Source organism: Orcinus orca, unplaced genomic scaffold (assembly GCF_937001465.1).
Source record: "Orcinus orca unplaced genomic scaffold, mOrcOrc1.1 scaffold_23, whole genome shotgun sequence".
In the NCBI taxonomy this organism is placed as follows: Eukaryota; Metazoa; Chordata; class Mammalia; order Artiodactyla; family Delphinidae; genus Orcinus; species Orcinus orca.
The window spans coordinates 6727268-6749429 of record NW_026043884.1 but is presented as its reverse complement, the minus strand read 5'-3'; positions in this window follow the sequence as shown (position 1 = coordinate 6749429).

Genomic DNA, 22162 nt, shown 5'->3' with positions numbered 1-22162 from the left:
GAGTACCAGGGCATGAAAACTGAGACATATTTGAACACGTCTCCCGATCACAGGGTTGATCATACTCTGGGTTCCACATGCATGTTTTAGCTGAAGGAAGAATCCCTTAAACCTGGAGAGTTGAGACCCGTGGAATGGGTACCATGCAATATGACTTCAAAGGGTCTTCATTTGCTCACCGAACCTCTCCAACCCTATCACAGCTGCGTTTTTGCCCCTGTACACACGCTTGATTCTCTTTCGGAGACATAGCAATCCATAGGTTTTAAGATACTTACTAGTCAGGTACATTGTTAGGCGTTTAATATGGGGTGTTGAGTCCATTTCGTTGAGCAAGGAGTATCTCTTGTCTGTTACATATTTGGCTTAAGGAACTTTATCAGTGCTCATTTCAGTCTCTGGTTTTATGCAGCACCCCAACTCATCTTTCCCCTTAAGCAAGCATAAGTTGGTTTTCTAAATTTGAGACCCTGTTCTGTTTTGTAATCCACTTCCTGTGTATCCAGGTTTACATTCCGTGTATTAGTGATATCTTATGATGTTTCTTTTTCTGTGTGACTTATTTCAGTTAGAATCATCATACCTGAATCCACTCATTATGCTGCTACGGGCCTGATGACATAGATTTCATTGCTGAGTGATATTGCATTGTGCGTAAGTACCACAACTTCTTTATCCATTTTTCACTTTCTGCGAAATTGAACTTGTACCGTAAAGGAGGTTCTTGTAAACAGAGCCGTCCCAAACTTTGGGGTGGCTGTGTCTTTTTGATTTTAATTTCCCTAAGCTATAGGACCATAAGTGGAAGTGCCCTAGGCTCTGTTGCTTTGTTTTTTATATGTTTCAGGAAACACCATACACTTCTCCCTAGTGGCTGTCGGCAATTTACATCCCGTCCATCAGCATAACAAGGCTCCCAGTTCTCCATGGCCTGTCCTGCCTTTCTGGATTTTACACTTTTTTCAGATGGCCCTTTTGACCGGGGGGAAGTGAGACTTCATTATAGTGCAGATTTCCTTTGCAAGCTTGCTTGATTGGCCCAAAAGGGCGTATGCGTTTTTTCCTGAATATATTCATGAAAAAACGCATACGCCCTTTTTGGCCAAGTGCATCATTGTGGACGTTCTGCCTCTTTTCCTATGCTTTAAATGCAATTCCAGTCTACTTCCTGAAATCGGTTTCCTGCAATTCTGCCCCGCTTTCAAGTCCTCTTGGCAGCCTTACTTCAGTATATTTTTGGACGATAGCTGTCATTTATAACTCTGCAGGTTTGTGAATTACAGTGCCCCTGAGCTCCTTTCTTCAATTCGTTTTCTTGTGAGCTGGCCGCAACACCGCAGGATTGCTTCAGGCCCTAATCTGGTTCTGGCACGGCACGCTGAGCCTTTGCTTAATTCCTCTTCCTGGTGGGAAATGAGAGTTAAATTTGCCCGTCCAGACACCTCCAGCTAGTCTCTCATTGGTTCTCCCTATTCCTGTTCATCTTCCGCAGAAATTGCAAACTGGGCCAAACAGGAGGTTAAAGGCACTGACTCTCCAAGTCGGGGGAGTGTTAGTAAAGCATCTGGAATGTTGCACCCGAGTACCAGGGGACGAGAACTGAGACATATTTGAACACGTCTCCCGATCACATGGTTGATCATACTCTGGGTTCCACATGCATGTTTTAGCTGAAGGAAAAATCCCTTAAACCTGGAGAGTTGAGACCCGTGGAATGGGTACCATGCAGTGTGACTTCAAAGGGTCTTCATTTGCTCACCGAACCTCTCCAATCCTATCACTGCTGCATTTATGCCCCTGTACACACGCTTGGTTCTGTTTTGGAGACATAGCAATCCATAGGTTTTAAGATACTTACTAGTCAGGTACATTCTTAGGCGTTTAATATGGGGTGTTGAGTCCATTTCGTTGAGCAAGGAGTAGCTCTTGTCTATTACATATTTGGCTTAAGGAACTTTATCTGTGCTCATTTCAATCTCTGGTTTTATGCAGCACCCCAACTCACCTTTGCCCTTAAGCAAGCATAAGTTGGTTTTCTAAATTTGAGACCCTGTTCTGTTTTGTAATTCAGTGCCTGTGTAGCCAAGTTTACATTCCGTGTATTAGTGATATCTTATGACGTTTCTTTTTCTGTGTGACTTATTTCAGTTAGAATCATCATACCTGAATCCACTCATTATGCTGCTACGGGCCTGATGACATAGATTTCATTGTTGAGTGATATTGCATTGTACGTAAGTACCACAACTTCTTTATCCATTTTTCACTTTCTGTGATATTGAACTTGTACCGTAAACGAGGTTCTTGTAAACAGAGCTGTCCCAAACTTTGGGGTGGCTGTGTCTTTTTGATTTTAATTTCCCTAAGCTATAGGACCATAAGTGGAAGTGCCCTAGGCTCTGTTCCTCAGTTTTTTAGATGTTTCAGGAAACACCATACACTTCTCCTGAGTGGCTGTTGGCAATTTACATCCCGCCCATCAGCATAACAAGGCTCCCAGTTCTCCATGGCCTGTCCTGCCTTTCTGGATTTTACACTTTTTTCAGATGGCCCTTTTGACCGGGGGGAAGTGAGACTTCATTGTAGTGCAGATTTCCTTTGCAAGCTTGCTTGGTTGGCCAAAAAGGGCATATGTGTTTTGTCCTGAATATATTCAGGAAAAAACGCATACGCCCTTTTTGGCCAAGTGCATCATTGTGGACGTTCTGCCTCTTTTCCTATGCTTTAAATGCAATTCCAGTCTACCTCCTGAAATCGGTTTCCTGCACTTCTGCCCCGCTTTCAAGTCCTCTTGGCAGCCTTACTTCAGTATATTTTTGGACAATAGCTGTCATTTATAACTCTGCAGTTTTGTGAATTACAGTGCCCCTGAGCTCCTTTCTTCAACTCGCTTTCTTGTGAGCTGGCCGCAACACCGCAGGATTGCTTCAGGCCCTAATCTGGTTCCGGCACGGTAAGCTGAGCCTTTGGTTAATTCCTCTTCCTGGTGGGAAATGAGAGTTAATTTCGCCCGTCCAGACACCTCCAGCTAGTCTCTCATTGGTCCTCCCTATTCCTGTTCATCTTCCGCAGAAATTGCAAACTGGGCCATACAGGAGGTTAAAGGCACTGACTCTCCAAGTCGGGAGAGTGTTAATAAAGCGTCTGGAATGTTGCACCCGAGTACCAGGGTACGAGAACTGAGACATATTTGAAAACGTCTCCCACTCACATGGTTGATCATACTCTGGGATCCACATGCATGTTTTAGGTGAAGGAAGAATCCCTTAAACCTGGAGAGTTGAGACCCGTGGAATGGGTACCATGCAATGTGACTTCAAAGGGTCTTCATTTGCTCACCAAACCTCTCCAATCCTATCACTGCTGCGTTTATGCCCCTGTACACACGCTTGATTCTCTTTCGGAGACATAGCAATCCATAGGTTTTAAGATACTTACTAGTCAGGTACATTCTTAGGCGTTTAATATGGGGTGTTGAGTCCATTTCGTTGAGCAAGGAGTAGCTCTTGTCTTTTACATAATTGGCCTAAGGAACTTTATCTGTGCTCATTTCAATCTCTGGTTTTATGCAGCACCCCAACTCATCTTTCCCCTTAAGCAAGCATAAGCTGGTTTTCTAAATTTGAGACCCTGTTCTGTTTTGTAATTCAGTGCCTGTGTAGCCAAGTTTACATTCCGTGTATTAGTGATATCTTATGACGTTTCTTTTTCTGTGTGACTTATTTCAGTTAGAATCATCATACCTGAATCCACTCATTATGCTGCTACGGGCCTGATGACATAGATTTCATTGCTGAGTGATATTGCATTGTACGTAAGTACCACAACTTTTTTATCCATTTTTCGCTTTCTGCGATATTGAACTTGTACCGTAAACGAGGTTCTTGTAAACAGAGCTGTCCCAAACTTTGGGGTGGCTGTGTCTTTTTGATTTTAATTTCCCTAAGCTATAGGACCATAAGTGGAAGTGCCCTAGGCTCTGTTCCTCAGTTTTTTAGATGTTTCAGGAAACACCATACACTTCTCCCGAGTGGCTGTTGGCAATTTACATCCCGCCCATCAGCATAACAAGGCTCCCAGTTCTCCATGGCCTGTCCTGCCTTTCTGGATTTTACACTTTTTTCAGATGGCCCTTTTGACCGGGGGGAAGTGAGACTTCATTGTAGTGCAGATTTCCTTTGCAAGCTTGCTTGGTTGGCCAAAAAGGGCGTATGTGTTTTGTCCTGAATATATTCAGGAAAAAACGCATACGCCCTTTTTGCCCAAGTGCATCATTGTGGACGTTCTGCCTCTTTTCCTATGCTTTAAATGCAATTCCACTCTACCTCCTGAAATCGGTTTCCTGCAATTCTGCCCCGCTTTCAAGTCCTCTTGGCAGCCTTACTTCAGTATATTTTTGGACGATAGCTGTCATTTATAACTATGCAGGTTTGTGAATTACAGTGCCCCTGAGCTCCTTTCTTCAACTCGCTTTCTTGTGAGCTGGCCGCAAAACCGCAGGATTGCTTCAGGTCCTAATCTGGTTCCGGCACGGCACGCTGAGCCTTTTGTTAATTTCTCTTCCTGGTGGGAAATGAGAGTTAAATTCGCCCGTCCAGACACCTCCAGCTAGTCTCTCATTGGTTCTCCCTATTCCTGTTCATCTTCCGCAGAAATTGCAAACTGGGCCATACAGGAGGTTAAAGGCACTGAATCTCCAAGTCGGGAGAGCGTTAATAAAGCGTCTGGAATGTTGCACCCGAGTACCAGGGTACGAGAACTGAGACATATTTGAAAACGTCTCCCACTCACACGGTTGATCATACTCTGGGATCCACATGCATGTTTTAGCTGAAGGAAGAATCCCTTAAACCTGGAGAGTTGAGACCCGTGGAATGGGTACCATGCAATGTGACTTCAAAGGGTCTTCATTTGCTCACCAAACCTCTCCAATCCTATCACTGCTGCGTTTATGCCCCTGTACACACGCTTGATTCTCTTTCGGAGACATAGCAATCCATAGGTTTTAAGATACTTACTAGTCAGGTACATTCTTAGGCGTTTAATATGGGGTGTTGAGTCCATTTCGTTGAGCAAGGAGTAGCTCTTGTCTATTACATATTTGGCTTAAGGAACTTTATCTGTGCTCATTTCAATCTCTGGTTTTATGCAGCACCCCAACTCACCTTTCCCCTTAAGCAAGCATAAGTTGGTTTTCTATATTTGAGACCCTGTTCTGTTTTGTAATTCAGTGCCTGTGTAGCCAAGTTTACATTCCGTGTATTAGTGATATCTTATGACGTTTCTTTTTCTGTGTGACTTATTTCACTTAGAATCATCATACCTGAATCCACTCTATGCTTTACAGGCCTGATGACATAGATTTCATTGCTGATTGATATTGCATTGTACATAAGTACCACAACTTTTTAATCCATTTTTCGCTTTCTGTGATATTGAACTTGTACCGTAAATGAGGTTCTTGTAAACAGAGCTGTCCCAAACTTTGGGGTGGCTGTGTCTTTTTGATTTTAATTTCCCTAAGCTATAGGACCATAAGTGGAAGTGCTCTAGGCTCTGTTCCTCAGTTTTTTAGATGTTTCAGGAAACACCATACACTTCTCCTGAGTAGCTGTTGGCAATTTACATCCCGCCCATCAGCATAACAAGGCTCCCAGTTCTCCATGGCCTGTCCTGCCTTTCTGGATTTTACACTTTTTTCAGATGGCCCTTTTGACCGTGGGGAAGTGAGACTTCATTGTAGTGCAGATTTCCTTTGCAAGCTTGCTTGGTTGGCCAAAAAGGGCGTATGTGTTTTTTCCAGAATATATTCAGGAAAAAACGCATACGCCCTTTTTGGCCAAGTGCATCATTGTGGACGTTCTGCCTCTTTTCCTATGCTTTAAATGCAATTCCACTCTACCTCCTGAAGTCGGTTTCCTGCAATTCTGCCCCGCTTTCAAGTCCTCTTGGCAGCCTTACTTCAGTATATTTTTGTACAATAGCTGTCATTTATAACTCTGCAGGTTTGTGAATTACAGTGCCCCTGAGCTCCTTTCTTCAACTCGCTTTCTTGTGAGCTGGCCGCAACACCGCAGGATTGCTTCAGGCCCTAATCTGGTTCCGGCACGGTATGCTGATCCTTTGGTTATTTCCTCTTCCTGGTGGGAAATGAGAGTTAAATTTGCCCGTCCAGACACCTCCAGCTAGTCTCTCATTGGTTCTCCCTATTCCTGTTCATCTTCCGCAGAAATTGCAAACTGGGCCAAACAGGAGGTTAAAGGCACTGTCTCTCCAAGTCGGGAGAATGTTAGTAAAGCGTCTGCAATTTTGCACCCGAGTACCAGGGGATGAGAACTGAGACATATTAGAACACATCTCCCGATCACACGGTTGATCACACTCTGTGTTCCACATGCATTTTTTAGCTGAAGGAAGAATCCCTTAAACTTGGAGAGTTGAGACCCGTGGAATGGGTACCATGCAATATGACTTCAAATGGTCTTCATTTGCTCAGTGAACCTCTCCAAACCTATCACTGCTGCGTTTATGCCCCTGTACTCACGCTTGATTCTCTTTCAGAGACATAGCAATCCATAAGTTTTAAGATACTTACTAGTCAGGTACATTCTTAGGCGTTTAATATGGGGTTTTGAGTCCATTTCGTTGAGCAAGGAGTAGCCCTTGTCTATTACATATTTGGCTTAAGGAACTTTATCTGTGCTCATTTCAATCTCTGGTTTTATGCAGCACCCCAACTCACCTTTCCCCTTAAGCAAGCATAAGTTGGTTTTCTAAATTTGAGACCCTGTTCTGTTTTGTAATCCAGTTCCTGTGTAGCCAAGTTTACACTCCGTGTATTAGTGTTATCTTATGATGTTTCTTTTTCTGTGTGACTTATTTCAGTTAGAGTCATCATACCTGAATCCACTCTATGCTTTACAGGCCTGATGACATAGATTTCATTGCTGATTGATATTGCATTGTACATAAGTACCACAACTTCTTTATCCAGTTTTCACTTTCTGAGATATTGAACTTGTACCATAAACGAGGTTCTTGTAAACAGAGCTGTCCCAAACTTTAGGGTGGCTGTGTCTTTTTGATTTCAATTTCCCTAAGCTATAGGACCATAAGTGGAAGTGCCCTAGGCTCTGTTGCTTTGTTTTTTCGATGTTACAGGAAACACCATACACTTCTCCCGAGTGGCTGTTGGCAATTTACATCCCGCCCATCAGCATAACAAGGCTCCCAGTTCTCCATGGCCTGTCCTGCCTTTCTGGATTTTACACTTTTTTCAGATGGCCCTTTTGACCCGGGGGAAGTGAGACTTCATTGTAGTGGAGATTTCCTTTGCAAGCTTGCTTGGTTGGCCAATAAGGGCATATGCGTTTTTTCCTGAATATATTCAGGAAAAAACGCATACGCTCTTTTTGGCCTAGTGCATCATTCTCGACGTTCTGCCTCTTTTCCTATGCTTTAAATGCAATTCCAGTCTACCTCCTGAAATCGGTTTCCTGCAATTCTGCCCCGCTTTCAAGTCCTCTTGGCAGCGTTACTTCAGTATATTTTTGGACGATAGCTGTCATTTATAACTCTGCAGGTTTGTGTATTACAGTGCGCCTGAGCTCCTTTCTTCAACTCGCGTTCTTGTGAGCTGGCCGCAACACCGCAGGATTGCTTCAGGCCCTAATCTGGTTCCGGCACGGCACGCTGAGCCTTTGCTTAATTCCTCTTCCTGGTGGGAAATGAGAGTTAAATTTGCCCGTCCAGACACCTCCAGCTAGTCTCTCATTGGTTCTCCCTATTCCTGTTCATCTTCCGCAGAAATTGCAAACTGGGCCAAACAGGAGGTTAAAGGCACTGACTCTCCAAGTCGGGAGAGTGTTAGTAAAGTGTCTAGAATGTTGCACCCCAGTACCAGGGGACGAGAACTGAGACATATTTGAACATGACTCACGATCACACGGTTGATCATAGTCTGGGTTGCAAATGCATGTTTACCTGAAGGAAGAATCCCTTAAACCTGGAGAGTTGAGACCCGTGGAATGGGTACCATGCAATATGACTTCAAAGGGTCTTCATTTGCTCACCGAACCTCTCCAATCCTATCACTGCTGCATTTATGCCCCTGTACACACGCTTGGTTCTGTTTCGGAGACATAGCAATCCATAGGTTTTAAGATACTTACTAGTCAGGTACATTCTTAGGCGTTTAATATGGGGTGTTGAGTCCATTTCGTTGAGCAAGGAGTAGCTCTTGTCTATTACATATTTGGCTTAAGGAACTTTATCTGTGCTCATTTCAATCTCTGGTTTTATGCAGCACCCCAACTCACCTTTGCCCTTAAGCAAGCATAAGTTGGTTTTCTAAATTTGAGACCCTGTTCTGTTTTGTAATTCAGTGCCTGTGTAGCCAAGTTTACATTCCGTGTATTAGTGATATCTTATGACGTTTCTTTTTCTGTGTGACTTATTTCAGTTAGAATCATCATACCTGAATCCACTCATTATGCTGCTACGGGCCTGATGACATAGATTTCATTGTTGAGTGATATTGCATTGTACGTAAGTACCACAACTTCTTTATCCATTTTTCACTTTCTGTGATATTGAACTTGTACCGTAAACGAGGTTCTTGTAAACAGAGCTGTCCCAAACTTTGGGGTGGCTTTGTGTTTTTGATTTTAATTTCCCTAAGCTATAGGACCATAAGTGGAAGTGCCCTAGGCTTTGTTCCTCAGTTTTTTAGATGTTTCAGGAAACACCATACACTTCTCCTGAGTGGCTGTTGGCAATTTACATCCCGCCCATCAGCATAACAAGGCTCCCAGTTCTCCATGGCCTGTCCTGCCTTTCTGGATTTTACACTTTTTTCAGATGGCCCTTTTGACCGGGGGGAAGTGAGACTTCATTGTAGTGCAGATTTCCTTTGCAAGCTTGCTTGGTTGGCCAAAAAGGGCATATGTGTTTTGTCCTGAATATATTCAGGAAAAAACGCATACGCCCTTTTTGGCCAAGTGCATCATTGTGGACGTTCTGCCTCTTTTCCTATGCTTTAAATGCAATTCCAGTCTACCTCCTGAAATCGGTTTCCTGCACTTCTGCCCCGCTTTCAAGTCCTCTTGGCAGCCTTACTTCAGTATATTTTTGGACAATAGCTGTCATTTATAACTCTGCAGTTTTGTGAATTACAGTGCCCCTGAGCTCCTTTCTTCAACTCGCTTTCTTGTGAGCTGGCCGCAACACCGCAGGATTGCTTCAGGCCCTAATCTGGTTCCGGCACGGTATGCTGAGCCTTTGGTTAATTCCTCTTCCTGGTGGGAAATGAGAGTTAATTTCGCCCGTCCAGACACCTCCAGCTAGTCTCTCATTGGTCCTCCCTATTCCTGTTCATCTTCTGCAGAAATTGCAAACTGGGCCATACAGGAGGTTAAAGGCACTGACTCTCCAAGTCGGGAGAGTGTTAATAAAGCGTCTGGAATGTTGCACCCGAGTACCAGGGTACGAGAACTGAGACATATTTGAAAACGTCTCCCACTCACATGGTTGATCATACTCTGGGATCCACATGCATGTTTTAGCTGAAGGAAGAATCCCTTAAACCTGGAGAGTTGAGACCCGTGGAATGGGTACCATGCAATGTGACTTCAAAGGGTCTTCATTTGCTCACCAAACCTCTCCAATCCTATCACTGCTGCGTTTATGCCCCTGTACACACGCTTGATTCTTTTTCAGAGACATAGCAATCCATAGGTTTTAAGATACTTACTAGTCAGGTACAGTATTAGGCGTTTAATATGGGGTGTTGAGTCCATTTCGTTGAGCAAGGAGTAGCTCTTGTCTATTCCATATTTGGCTTAAGGAACTTTATCTGTGCTCATTTCAATCTCTGGTTTTATGCAGCACCCCAACTCACCTTTCCCCTTAAGCCAGCATAAGTTGGTTTTCTAAATTTGAGACCCTGTTCTGTTTTCTAATCCAGTTCCTGTGTAGCCAAGTTTACATTCCATGTATTAGTGATAACTTATGATGTTTCTTTTTCTGTGTGACTTATTTCAGTTAGAATCATCATACCTGAATCCACTCATTATGCTGCTACGTGCCTGATGACATAGATTTCATTTCTGAGTGATATTGCATTGTACGTAAGTACCACAACTTCTTTATCCATTTTTCACTTTCTGCGATATTGAACATGTACCGTAAACGAGGTTCTTGTAAACAGAGCCGTCCCAAACTTTGGGGTGGCTTTGTCTTTTTGATTTTAATTTCCCTAAGCTATAGGACCATAAGTGGAAGTGCCCTAGGCTCTGTTGCTTTGTTTTTTAGATGTATCAGGAAACACCATACACTTCTCCCGAGTGGCTGTTGGCAATTTACATCCCACCCATCAGCATAACAAGGCTCCCAGTTCTCCATGGCCTGTCCTGCCTTTCTGGATTTTACACTTTTTACAGATGGCCCTTTTGACCCGGGGGAAGTGAGACTTCATTGTAGTGCAGATTTCCTTTGCAAGCTTGCCTGGTTGGCCAAAAAGTGCTTATGCTTTTTTTCCTGAATATATTCAGGAAAAAACGCATATGCCCTTTTTGGCCTAGTGCATCATTGTCGACGTTCTGCCTCTTTTCCTATGCTTTAAATGCAATTCCAGTCTACCTCCTGAAATCGGTTTCCTGCAATTCTGCCCCGCTTTCAAGTCCTCTTGGCAGCCTTACTTCAGTATATTTTTGGACGATAGCTATCATTTATAACTCTGCAGGTTTGTGAATTACAGTGCCCCTGAGCTCCTTTCTTCAACTCGCTTTCTTGTGAGCTGGCCGCAACACCGCAGGATTGCTTCAGGCCCTAATCTGGTTCCGGCACGGCACGCTGAGCCTTTGCTTAATTCCTCTTCCTGGTGGGAAATGAGAGTTAAATTTGCCCGTCCAGACATCTCCAGCTAGTCTCTCATTGGTTTTCCCTATTCCTGTTCATCATCCGCGGAATTTGCAAACTGGGCCAAACAGGAGGTTAAAGGCACTGACTCTCCAAGTCGGGAGAGTTTTAGTAAAGTGTCTAGAATGTTGCACCCGAGTACCAGGGGATGAGAATTGAGACATATTTGAACATGACTCACGATCACATGGTTGATCACAGTCTGGGTTCCAAATGCATGTTTAGCTGAAGGAAGAATCCCTTAAACCTGGAGAGTTGAGACCCGTGGAATGGGTACCATGCAATATGAATTCAAAGGGTCTTCATTTGCTCACCGAACCTCTCCAATCCTATCACTGTTGCGTTTATGGCTCTGTACTCACGCTTGATTCTCTTTCAGAGACATAGCAATCCATAGGTTTTAAGATACTTATTGTCAGGTACATTATTAGGCGTTTAATATGGGGTTTTGAGTCCATTTCGTTGAGCAAGGAGTAGCTCTTGTCTATTACATATTTGGCTTAAGGAACCTTATCTGTGCTCATTTCAATCTCTGGTTTTATGCAGCACCCCAACTCACCTTTCCCCTTAAGCAAGCATAAGTTGCTTTTCTACATTTGAGACCCTGTTCTGTTTTGTAATCCAGTTCCTGTGTAGCCAAGTTTACATTCCGTGTATTAGTGATATCTTATGATGTTTCATTTTCTGTGTGACTTATTTCAGTTAGAATCATCATACCTGAATCCACTCATTATGCTGCTACGGGCCTGATGACATAGATTTCATTGCTGAGTGATATTGCATTGTACGTAAGTACCACAACTTCTTTATCCATTTTTCACTTTCTGCGAAATTGAACTTGTACTGTAAAGGAGGTTCTTATAAACAGAGCCGTCCCAAACTTTGGAGTGGCTGTGTCTTTTTGATTTTAATTTCCCTAAGCTGTAGGACCATAAGTGGAAGTGCCCTAGGCTCTGTTGCTTTGTTTTTTAGATGTTTCAGGAAACACCATACAATTTTCCCGAGTGGCTGTTGGAAATTTACATCCCGCCCATCAGCATAACAAGGCTCCCAGTTCTCCATGGCCTGTCCTGCCTTTCTGGATTTTACACTTTTTACAGATGGCCCTTTCGACCCGGGGGAAGTGAGACTTCATTGTAGTGCAGATTTCCTTTGCAAGCTTGCCTGGTTGGCCAAAAAGTGTGTATGCTTTTTTTCCTGAATATATTCAGGAAAAAACGCATATGCCCTTTTTGGCCTAGTGCATCATTGTCGACGTTCTGCCTCTTTTCCTATGCTTTAAATGCAATTCCAGTCTACCTCCTGAAATCGGTTTCCTGCAATTCTGCCCCGCTTTCAAGTCCTCTTGGCAGCCTTACTTCAGTATATTTTTGGACGAGAGCTGTCATTTATAACTCTGCAGGTTTGTGAATTACAGTGCCCCTGAGCTCCTTTCTTCAACTCGTTTTCTTGTGAGCTGGCCGCAACACCGCAGGATTGCTTCAGGCCCTAATCTGGTTCCGGCACGGCACGCTGAGCCTTTGCTTAATTCCTCTTCCTGGTGGGAAATGAGAGTTAAATTTGCCCGTCCAGACATCTCCAGCTACTCTCTCATTGGTTCTCCCTATTCCTGTTCATCATCCGCGGAATTTGCAAACTGGGCCAAACAGGAGGTTAAAGGCACTGACTCTCCAAGTCGGGAGAGTGTTAGTAAAGTGTCTGGAATGTTGCACCCGAGTACCAGGGGATGAGAACTGAGACATATTTGAACATGACTCACGATCACACGGTTGATCATAGTCTGGGTTCCAAATGCATGTTTAGCTGAAGGAAGAATCCCTTAAACCTGGAGAGTTGAGACCCGTGGAATGGGTACCATGCAATATGACTTCAAAGGGTCTTCATTTGCTCACCGAACCTCTCCAATCCTATCACTGCTGCGTTTATGGCGCTGTACTCACGCTTGATTCTCTTTCAGAGACATAGCAATCCATAGGTTTTAAGATACTTACTAGTCAGGTACATTGTTAGGCGTTTAATATGGGGTGTTGAGTCCATTTCGTTGAGCAAGGAGTAACTCTTGTCTATTACATATTTGGCTTAAGGAACTTTATCTGTGCTCATTTCAATCTCTGGTTTTATGCAGCACCCCAACTCACCTTTCCCCTTAAGCCAGCATAAGTTGGTTTTCTAAATTTGAGACCCTCTTCTCTTTTGTAATCCAGTTCCTGTGTAGCCAAGTTTACATTCCGTGTATTAGTGATATCTTATGATGTTTCATTTTCTGTGTGACTTATTTCAGTTAGAATCATCATACCTGAATCCACTCATTATGCTGCTACGGGCCTGATGACATAGATTTCATTGCTGAGTGATATTGCATTGTACGTAAGTACCACAACTTCTTTATCCATTTTTCACTTTCTGCGATATTGAACTTGTACCGTAAACGAGGTTCTTGTAAACAGAGCCATCCCAAACTTTGGGGTGGCTGTGTCTTTTTGATTTTAATTTCCCTAAGCTATAGGACCATAAGTGGAATTGACCTAGGCTCTGTTGCTTTGTCTTTTAGATGTTTCAGGAAACACCATACACTTCTCCCGAGTGGCTGTTGGCAATTTATATCCTGCCCATCAGCTTACAAGGCTCCCAGTTCTCCATGGCCTGTCCTGCCTTTCTCGATTTTACACTTTTTTCAGATGGCCCTTTTGATCGGGGGGAAGTGAGACTTCATTGTAGTGCAGATTTGCTTTGCAAGCTTGCTTGGTTGGCCAAAAAGGGCGTATGCGTTTTTTTCCTGAATATAATCAGGAAAAAACGCATACGCCCTTTTTGGCCAAGTGCATCATTGTCGACGTTCTGCCTCTTTTCCTATGCTTTAAATGCAATTCCAGTCTACGTCCTGAAATCGGTTTCCTGCAATTCTGTCCCGCTTTCAAGTCCTCTTGGCAGCCTTACTTCAGTATATTTTTGGACGAGAGCTGTCATTTATAACTCTGCAGGTTTGTGAATTACAGTGCCCCTGAGCTCCTTTCTTCAACTCGCTTTCTTGTGAGCTGGCCGCAACACCGCAGGATTGCTTCAGGCCCTAATCTGGTTCCGGCACGGCACGCTGAGCCTTTGCTTAATTCCTCTTCCTGGTGGGAAATGAGAGTTAAATTTGCCCGTCCAGACATCTCCAGCTAGTCTCTCATTGGTTCTCCCTATTCCTGTTCATCATCCGCGGAATTTGCAAACTGGGCCAAACAGGAGGTTAAAGGCACTGACTCTCCAAGTCGGGAGAGTGTTAGTAAAGTGTCTGGAATGTTGCACCCGAGTACCAGGGGATGAGAACTGAGACATATTTGAACATGACTCACGATCACACGGTTGATCATAGTCTGGGTTCCAAATGCATGTTTAGCTGAAGGAAGAATCCCTTAAACCTGGAGAGTTGAGACCCGTGGAATGGGTACCATGCAATATGACTTCAAAGGGTCTTCATTTGCTCACCGAACCTCTCCAATCCTATCACTGCTGCATTTATGCCCCTGTACACACGCTTGGTTCTGTTTCGGAGACATAGCAATCCATAGGTTTTAAGATACTTACTAGTCAGGTACATTGTTAGGCGTTTAATATGGGGTGTTGAGTCCATTTCGTTGAGCAAGGAGTAGCTCTTGTCTATTACATATTTGGCTTAAGGAACTTTATCTGTGCTCATTTCAATCTCTGGTTTTATGCAGCACCCCAACTCACCTTTGCCCTTAAGCAAGCATAAGTTGGTTTTCTAAATTTGAGACCCTGTTCTGTTTTGTAATTCAGTGCCTGTGTAGCCAAGTTTACATTCCGTGTATTAGTGATATCTTATGACGTTTCTTTTTCTGTGTGACTTATTTCAGTTAGAATCATCATACCTGAATCCACTCATTATGCTGCTACGGGCCTGATGACATAGATTTCATTGTTGAGTGATATTGCATTGTACGTAAGTACCACAACTTCTTTATCCATTTTTCACTTTCTGTGATATTGAACTTGTACCGTAAACGAGGTTCTTGTAAACAGAGCTGTCCCAAACTTTGGGGTGGCTTTGTGTTTTTGATTTTAATTTCCCTAAGCTATAGGACCATAAGTGGAAGTGCCCTAGGCTTTGTTCCTCAGTTTTTTAGATGTTTCAGGAAACACCATACACTTCTCCTGAGTGGCTGTTGGCAATTTACATCCCGCCCATCAGCATAACAAGGCTCCCAGTTCTCCATGGCCTGTCCTGCCTTTCTGGATTTTACACTTTTTTCAGATGGCCCTTTTGACCGGGGGGAAGTGAGACTTCATTGTAGTGCAGATTTCCTTTGCAAGCTTGCTTGGTTGGCCAAAAAGGGCATATGTGTTTTGTCCTGAATATATTCAGGAAAAAACGCATACGCCCTTTTTGGCCAAGTGCATCATTGTGGACGTTCTGCCTCTTTTCCTATGCTTTAAATGCAATTCCAGTCTACCTCCTGAAATCGGTTTCCTGCACTTCTGCCCCGCTTTCAAGTCCTCTTGGCAGCCTTACTTCAGTATATTTTTGGACAATAGCTGTCATTTATAACTCTGCAGTTTTGTGAATTACAGTGCCCCTGAGCTCCTTTCTTCAACTCGCTTTCTTGTGAGCTGGCCGCAACACCGCAGGATTGCTTCAGGCCCTAATCTGGTTCCGGCACGGTATGCTGAGCCTTTGGTTAATTCCTCTTCCTGGTGGGAAATGAGAGTTAATTTCGCCCGTCCAGACACCTCCAGCTAGTCTCTCATTGGTCCTCCCTATTCCTGTTCATCTTCTGCAGAAATTGCAAACTGGGCCATACAGGAGGTTAAAGGCACTGACTCTCCAAGTCGGGAGAGTGTTAATAAAGCGTCTGGAATGTTGCACCCGAGTACCAGGGTACGAGAACTGAGACATATTTGAAAACGTCTCCCACTCACATGGTTGATCATACTCTGGGATCCACATGCATGTTTTAGCTGAAGGAAGAATCCCTTAAACCTGGAGAGTTGAGACCCGTGGAATGGGTACCATGCAATGTGACTTCAAAGGGTCTTCATTTGCTCACCAAACCTCTCCAATCCTATCACTGCTGCGTTTATGCCCCTGTACACACGCTTGATTCTTTTTCAGAGACATAGCAATCCATAGGTTTTAAGATACTTACTAGTCAGGTACAGTATTAGGCGTTTAATATGGGGTGTTGAGTCCATTTCGTTGAGCAAGGAGTAGCTCTTGTCTATTCCATATTTGGCTTAAGGAACTTTATCTGTGCTCATTTCAATCTCTGGTTTTATGCAGCACCCCAACTCACCTTTCCCCTTAAGCCAGCATAAGTTGGTTTTCTAAATTTGAGACCCTGTTCTGTTTTCTAATCCAGTTCCTGTGTAGCCAAGTTTACATTCCATGTATTAGTGATAACTTATGATGTTTCTTTTTCTGTGTGACTTATTTCAGTTAGAATCATCATACCTGAATCCACTCATTATGCTGCTACGTGCCTGATGACATAGATTTCATTTCTGAGTGATATTGCATTGTACGTAAGTACCACAACTTCTTTATCCATTTTTCACTTTCTGCGATATTGAACATGTACCGTAAACGAGGTTCTTGTAAACAGAGCCGTCCCAAACTTTGGGGTGGCTTTGTCTTTTTGATTTTAATTTCCCTAAGCTATAGGACCATAAGTGGAAGTGCCCTAGGCTCTGTTGCTTTGTTTTTTAGATGTATCAGGAAACACCATACACTTCTCCCGAGTGGCTGTTGGCAATTTACATCCCACCCATCAGCATAACAAGGCTCCCAGTTCTCCATGGCCTGTCCTGCCTTTCTGGATTTTACACTTTTTACAGATGGCCCTTTTGACCCGGGGGAAGTGAGACTTCATTGTAGTGCAGATTTCCTTTGCAAGCTTGCCTGGTTGGCCAAAAAGTGCTTATGCTTTTTTTCCTGAATATATTCAGGAAAAAACGCATATGCCCTTTTTGGCCTAGTGCATCATTGTCGACGTTCTGCCTCTTTTCCTATGCTTTAAATGCAATTCCAGTCTACCTCCTGAAATCGGTTTCCTGCAATTCTGCCCCGCTTTCAAGTCCTCTTGGCAGCCTTACTTCAGTATATTTTTGGACGATAGCTATCATTTATAACTCTGCAGGTTTGTGAATTACAGTGCCCCTGAGCTCCTTTCTTCAACTCGCTTTCTTGTGAGCTGGCCGCAACACCGCAGGATTGCTTCAGGCCCTAATCTGGTTCCGGCACGGCACGCTGAGCCTTTGCTTAATTCCTCTTCCTGGTGGGAAATGAGAGTTAAATTTGCCCGTCCAGACATCTCCAGCTAGTCTCTCATTGGTTTTCCCTATTCCTGTTCATCATCCGCGGAATTTGCAAACTGGGCCAAACAGGAGGTTAAAGGCACTGACTCTCCAAGTCGGGAGAGTTTTAGTAAAGTGTCTAGAATGTTGCACCCGAGTACCAGGGGATGAGAATTGAGACATATTTGAACATGACTCACGATCACATGGTTGATCACAGTCTGGGTTCCAAATGCATGTTTAGCTGAAGGAAGAATCCCTTAAACCTGGAGAGTTGAGACCCGTGGAATGGGTACCATGCAATATGAATTCAAAGGGTCTTCATTTGCTCACCGAACCTCTCCAATCCTATCACTGTTGCGTTTATGGCTCTGTACTCACGCTTGATTCTCTTTCAGAGACATAGCAATCCATAGGTTTTAAGATACTTATTGTCAGGTACATTATTAGGCGTTTAATATGGGGTTTTGAGTCCATTTCGTTGAGCAAGGAGTAGCTCTTGTCTATTACATATTTGGCTTAAGGAACCTTATCTGTGCTCATTTCAATCTCTGGTTTTATGCAGCACCCCAACTCACCTTTCCCCTTAAGCAAGCATAAGTTGCTTTTCTACATTTGAGACCCTGTTCTGTTTTGTAATCCAGTTCCTGTGTAGCCAAGTTTACATTCCGTGTATTAGTGATATCTTATGATGTTTCATTTTCTGTGTGACTTATTTCAGTTAGAATCATCATACCTGAATCCACTCATTATGCTGCTACGGGCCTGATGACATAGATTTCATTGCTGAGTGATATTGCATTGTACGTAAGTACCACAACTTCTTTATCCATTTTTCACTTTCTGCGAAATTGAACTTGTACTGTAAAGGAGGTTCTTATAAACAGAGCCGTCCCAAACTTTGGGGTGGCTGTGTCTTTTTGATTTTAATTTCCCTAAGCTGTAGGACCATAAGTGGAAGTGCCCTAGGCTCTGTTGCTTTGTTTTTTAGATGTTTCAGGAAACACCATACAATTTTCCCGAGTGGCTGTTGGAAATTTACATCCCGCCCATCAGCATAACAAGGCTCCCAGTTCTCCATGGCCTGTCCTGCCTTTCTGGATTTTACACTTTTTACAGATGGCCCTTTCGACCCGGGGGAAGTGAGACTTCATTGTAGTGCAGATTTCCTTTGCAAGCTTGCCTGGTTGGCCAAAAAGTGTGTATGCTTTTTTTCCTGAATATATTCAGGAAAAAACGCATATGCCCTTTTTGGCCTAGTGCATCATTGTCGACGTTCTGCCTCTTTTCCTATGCTTTAAATGCAATTCCAGTCTACCTCCTGAAATCGGTTTCCTGCAATTCTGCCCCGCTTTCAAGTCCTCTTGGCAGCCTTACTTCAGTATATTTTTGGACGAGAGCTGTCATTTATAACTCTGCAGGTTTGTGAATTACAGTGCCCCTGAGCTCCTTTCTTCAACTCGTTTTCTTGTGAGCTGGCCGCAACACCGCAGGATTGCTTCAGGCCCTAATCTGGTTCCGGCACGGCACGCTGAGCCTTTGCTTAATTCCTCTTCCTGGTGGGAAATGAGAGTTAAATTTGCCCGTCCAGACATCTCCAGCTACTCTCTCATTGGTTCTCCCTATTCCTGTTCATCATCCGCGGAATTTGCAAACTGGGCCAAACAGGAGGTTAAAGGCACTGACTCTCCAAGTCGGGAGAGTGTTAGTAAAGTGTCTGGAATGTTGCACCCGAGTACCAGGGGATGAGAACTGAGACATATTTGAACATGACTCACGATCACACGGTTGATCATAGTCTGGGTTCCAAATGCATGTTTAGCTGAAGGAAGAATCCCTTAAACCTGGAGAGTTGAGACCCGTGGAATGGGTACCATGCAATATGACTTCAAAGGGTCTTCATTTGCTCACCGAACCTCTCCAATCCTATCACTGCTGCGTTTATGGCGCTGTACTCACGCTTGATTCTCTTTCAGAGACATAGCAATCCATAGGTTTTAAGATACTTACTAGTCAGGTACATTGTTAGGCATTTAATATGGGGTGTTGAGTCCATTTCGTTGAGCAAGGAGTAACTCTTGTCTATTACATATTTGGCTTAAGGAACTTTATCTGTGCTCATTTCAATCTCTGGTTTTATGCAGCACCCCAACTCACCTTTCCCCTTAAGCCAGCATAAGTTGGTTTTCTAAATTTGAGACCCTCTTCTCTTTTGTAATCCAGTTCCTGTGTAGCCAAGTTTACATTCCGTGTATTAGTGATATCTTATGATGTTTCTTTTTCTGTGTGACTTATTTCAGTTAGAATCATCATACCTGAATCCACTCATTATGCTGCTACGGGCCTGATGACATAGATTTCATTGCTGAGTGATATTGCATTGTACGTAAGTACCACAACTTCTTTATCCATTTTTCACTTTCTGCGATATTGAACTTGTACCGTAAACGAGGTTCTTGTAAACAGAGCCATCCCAAACTTTGGGGTGGCTGTGTCTTTTTGATTTTAATTTCCCTAAGCTATAGGACCATAAGTGGAATTGACCTAGGCTCTGTTGCTTTGTCTTTTAGATGTTTCAGGAAACACCATACACTTCTCCCGAGTGGCTGTTGGCAATTTATATCCTGCCCATCAGCTTACAAGGCTCCCAGTTCTCCATGGCCTGTCCTGCCTTTCTCGATTTTACACTTTTTTCAGATGGCCCTTTTGATCGGGGGGAAGTGAGACTTCATTGTAGTGCAGATTTGCTTTGCAAGCTTGCTTGGTTGGCCAAAAAGGGCGTATGCGTTTTTTTCCTGAATATAATCAGGAAAAAACGCATACGCCCTTTTTGGCCAAGTGCATCATTGTCGACGTTCTGCCTCTTTTCCTATGCTTTAAATGCAATTCCAGTCTACGTCCTGAAATCGGTTTCCTGCAATTCTGTCCCGCTTTCAAGTCCTCTTGGCAGCCTTACTTCAGTATATTTTTGGACGAGAGCTGTCATTTATAACTCTGCAGGTTTGTGAATTACAGTGCCCCTGAGCTCCTTTCTTCAACTCGCTTTCTTGTGAGCTGGCCGCAACACCGCAGGATTGCTTCAGGCCCTAATCTGGTTCCGGCACGGCACGCTGAGCCTTTGCTTAATTCCTCTTCCTGGTGGGAAATGAGAGTTAAATTTGCCCGTCCAGACATCTCCAGCTAGTCTCTCATTGGTTCTCCCTATTCCTGTTCATCATCCGCGGAATTTGCAAACTGGGCCAAACAGGAGGTTAAAGGCACTGACTCTCCAAGTCGGGAGAGTGTTAGTAAAGTGTCTGGAATGTTGCACCCGAGTACCAGGGGATGAGAACTGAGACATATTTGAACATGACTCACGATCACACGGTTGATCATAGTCTGGGTTCCAAATGCATGTTTAGCTGAAGGAAGAATCCCTTAAACCTGGAGAGTTGAGACCCGTGGAATGGGTACCATGCAATATGACTTCAAAGGGTCTTCATTTGCTCACCGAACCTCTCCAATCCTATCACTGCTGCGTTTATGGCGCTGTACTCACGCTTGATTCTCTTTCAGAGACATAGCAATCCATAGGTTTTAAGATACTTACTAGTCAGGTACATTGTTAGGCGTTTAATATGGGGTGTTGAGTCCATTTCGTTGAGCAAGGAGTAACTCTTGTCTATTACATATTTGGCTTAAGGAACTTTATCTGTGCTCATTTCAATCTCTGGTTTTATGCAGCACCCCAACTCACCTTTCCCCTTAAGCCAGCATAAGTTGGTTTTCTAAATTTGAGACCCTCTTCTCTTTTGTAATCCAGTTCCTGTGTAGCCAAGTTTACATTCCGTGTATTAGTGATATCTTATGATGTTTCTTTTTCTGTGTGACTTATTTCAGTTAGAATCATCATACCTGAATCCACTCATTATGCTGCTACGGGCCTGATGACATAGATTTCATTGCTGAGTGATATTGCATTGTACGTAAGTACCACAACTTCTTTATCCATTTTTCACTTTCTGCGATATTGAACTTGTACCGTAAACGAGGTTCTTGTAAACAGAGCCATCCCAAACTTTGGGGTGGCTGTGTCTTTTTGATTTTAATTTCCCTAAGCTATAGGACCATAAGTGGAATTGACCTAGGCTCTGTTGCTTTGTCTTTTAGATGTTTCAGGAAACACCATACACTTCTCCCGAGTGGCTGTTGGCAATTTATATCCTGCCCATCAGCTTACAAGGCTCCCAGTTCTCCATGGCCTGTCCTGCCTTTCTGGATTTTACACTTTTTTCAGATGGCCCTTTTGATCGGGGGGAAGTGAGACTTCATTGTAGTGCAGATTTGCTTTGCAAGCTTGCTTGGTTGGCCAAAAAGGGCGTATGCGTTTTTTTCCTGAATATAATCAGGAAAAAACGCATACGCCCTTTTTGGCCAAGTGCATCATTGTCGACGTTCTGCCTCTTTTCCTATGCTTTAAATGCAATTCCAGTCTACGTCCTGAAATCGGTTTCCTGCAATTCTGTCCCGCTTTCAAGTCCTCTTGGCAGCCTTACTTCAGTATATTTTTGGACGAGAGCTGTCATTTATAACTCTGCAGGTTTGTGAATTACAGTGCCCCTGAGCTCCTTTCTTCAACTCGCTTTCTTGTGAGCTGGCCGCAACACCACAGGATTGCTTCAGGCCCTAATCTGGTTCCGGCACGGCATGCTGAGCCTTTGGTTAATTCCTCTTCCTGGTGGGAAATGAGAGTTAAATTTGCCGGTCCAGACACCTCCAGCTAGTCTCTCATTGGTTCTCCCTATTCCTGTTCATCTTCCGCAGAAATTGCAAACTGGGCCAAACAGGAGGTTAAAGGCACTGACTCTCCAAGTCGGGAGAGTGTTAGTAAAGCGTCTGGAATGTTGCACACGAGTACCAGGGGTTGAAAACTGAGATATATTTGAACACGTCTCCCGATCACACAGTT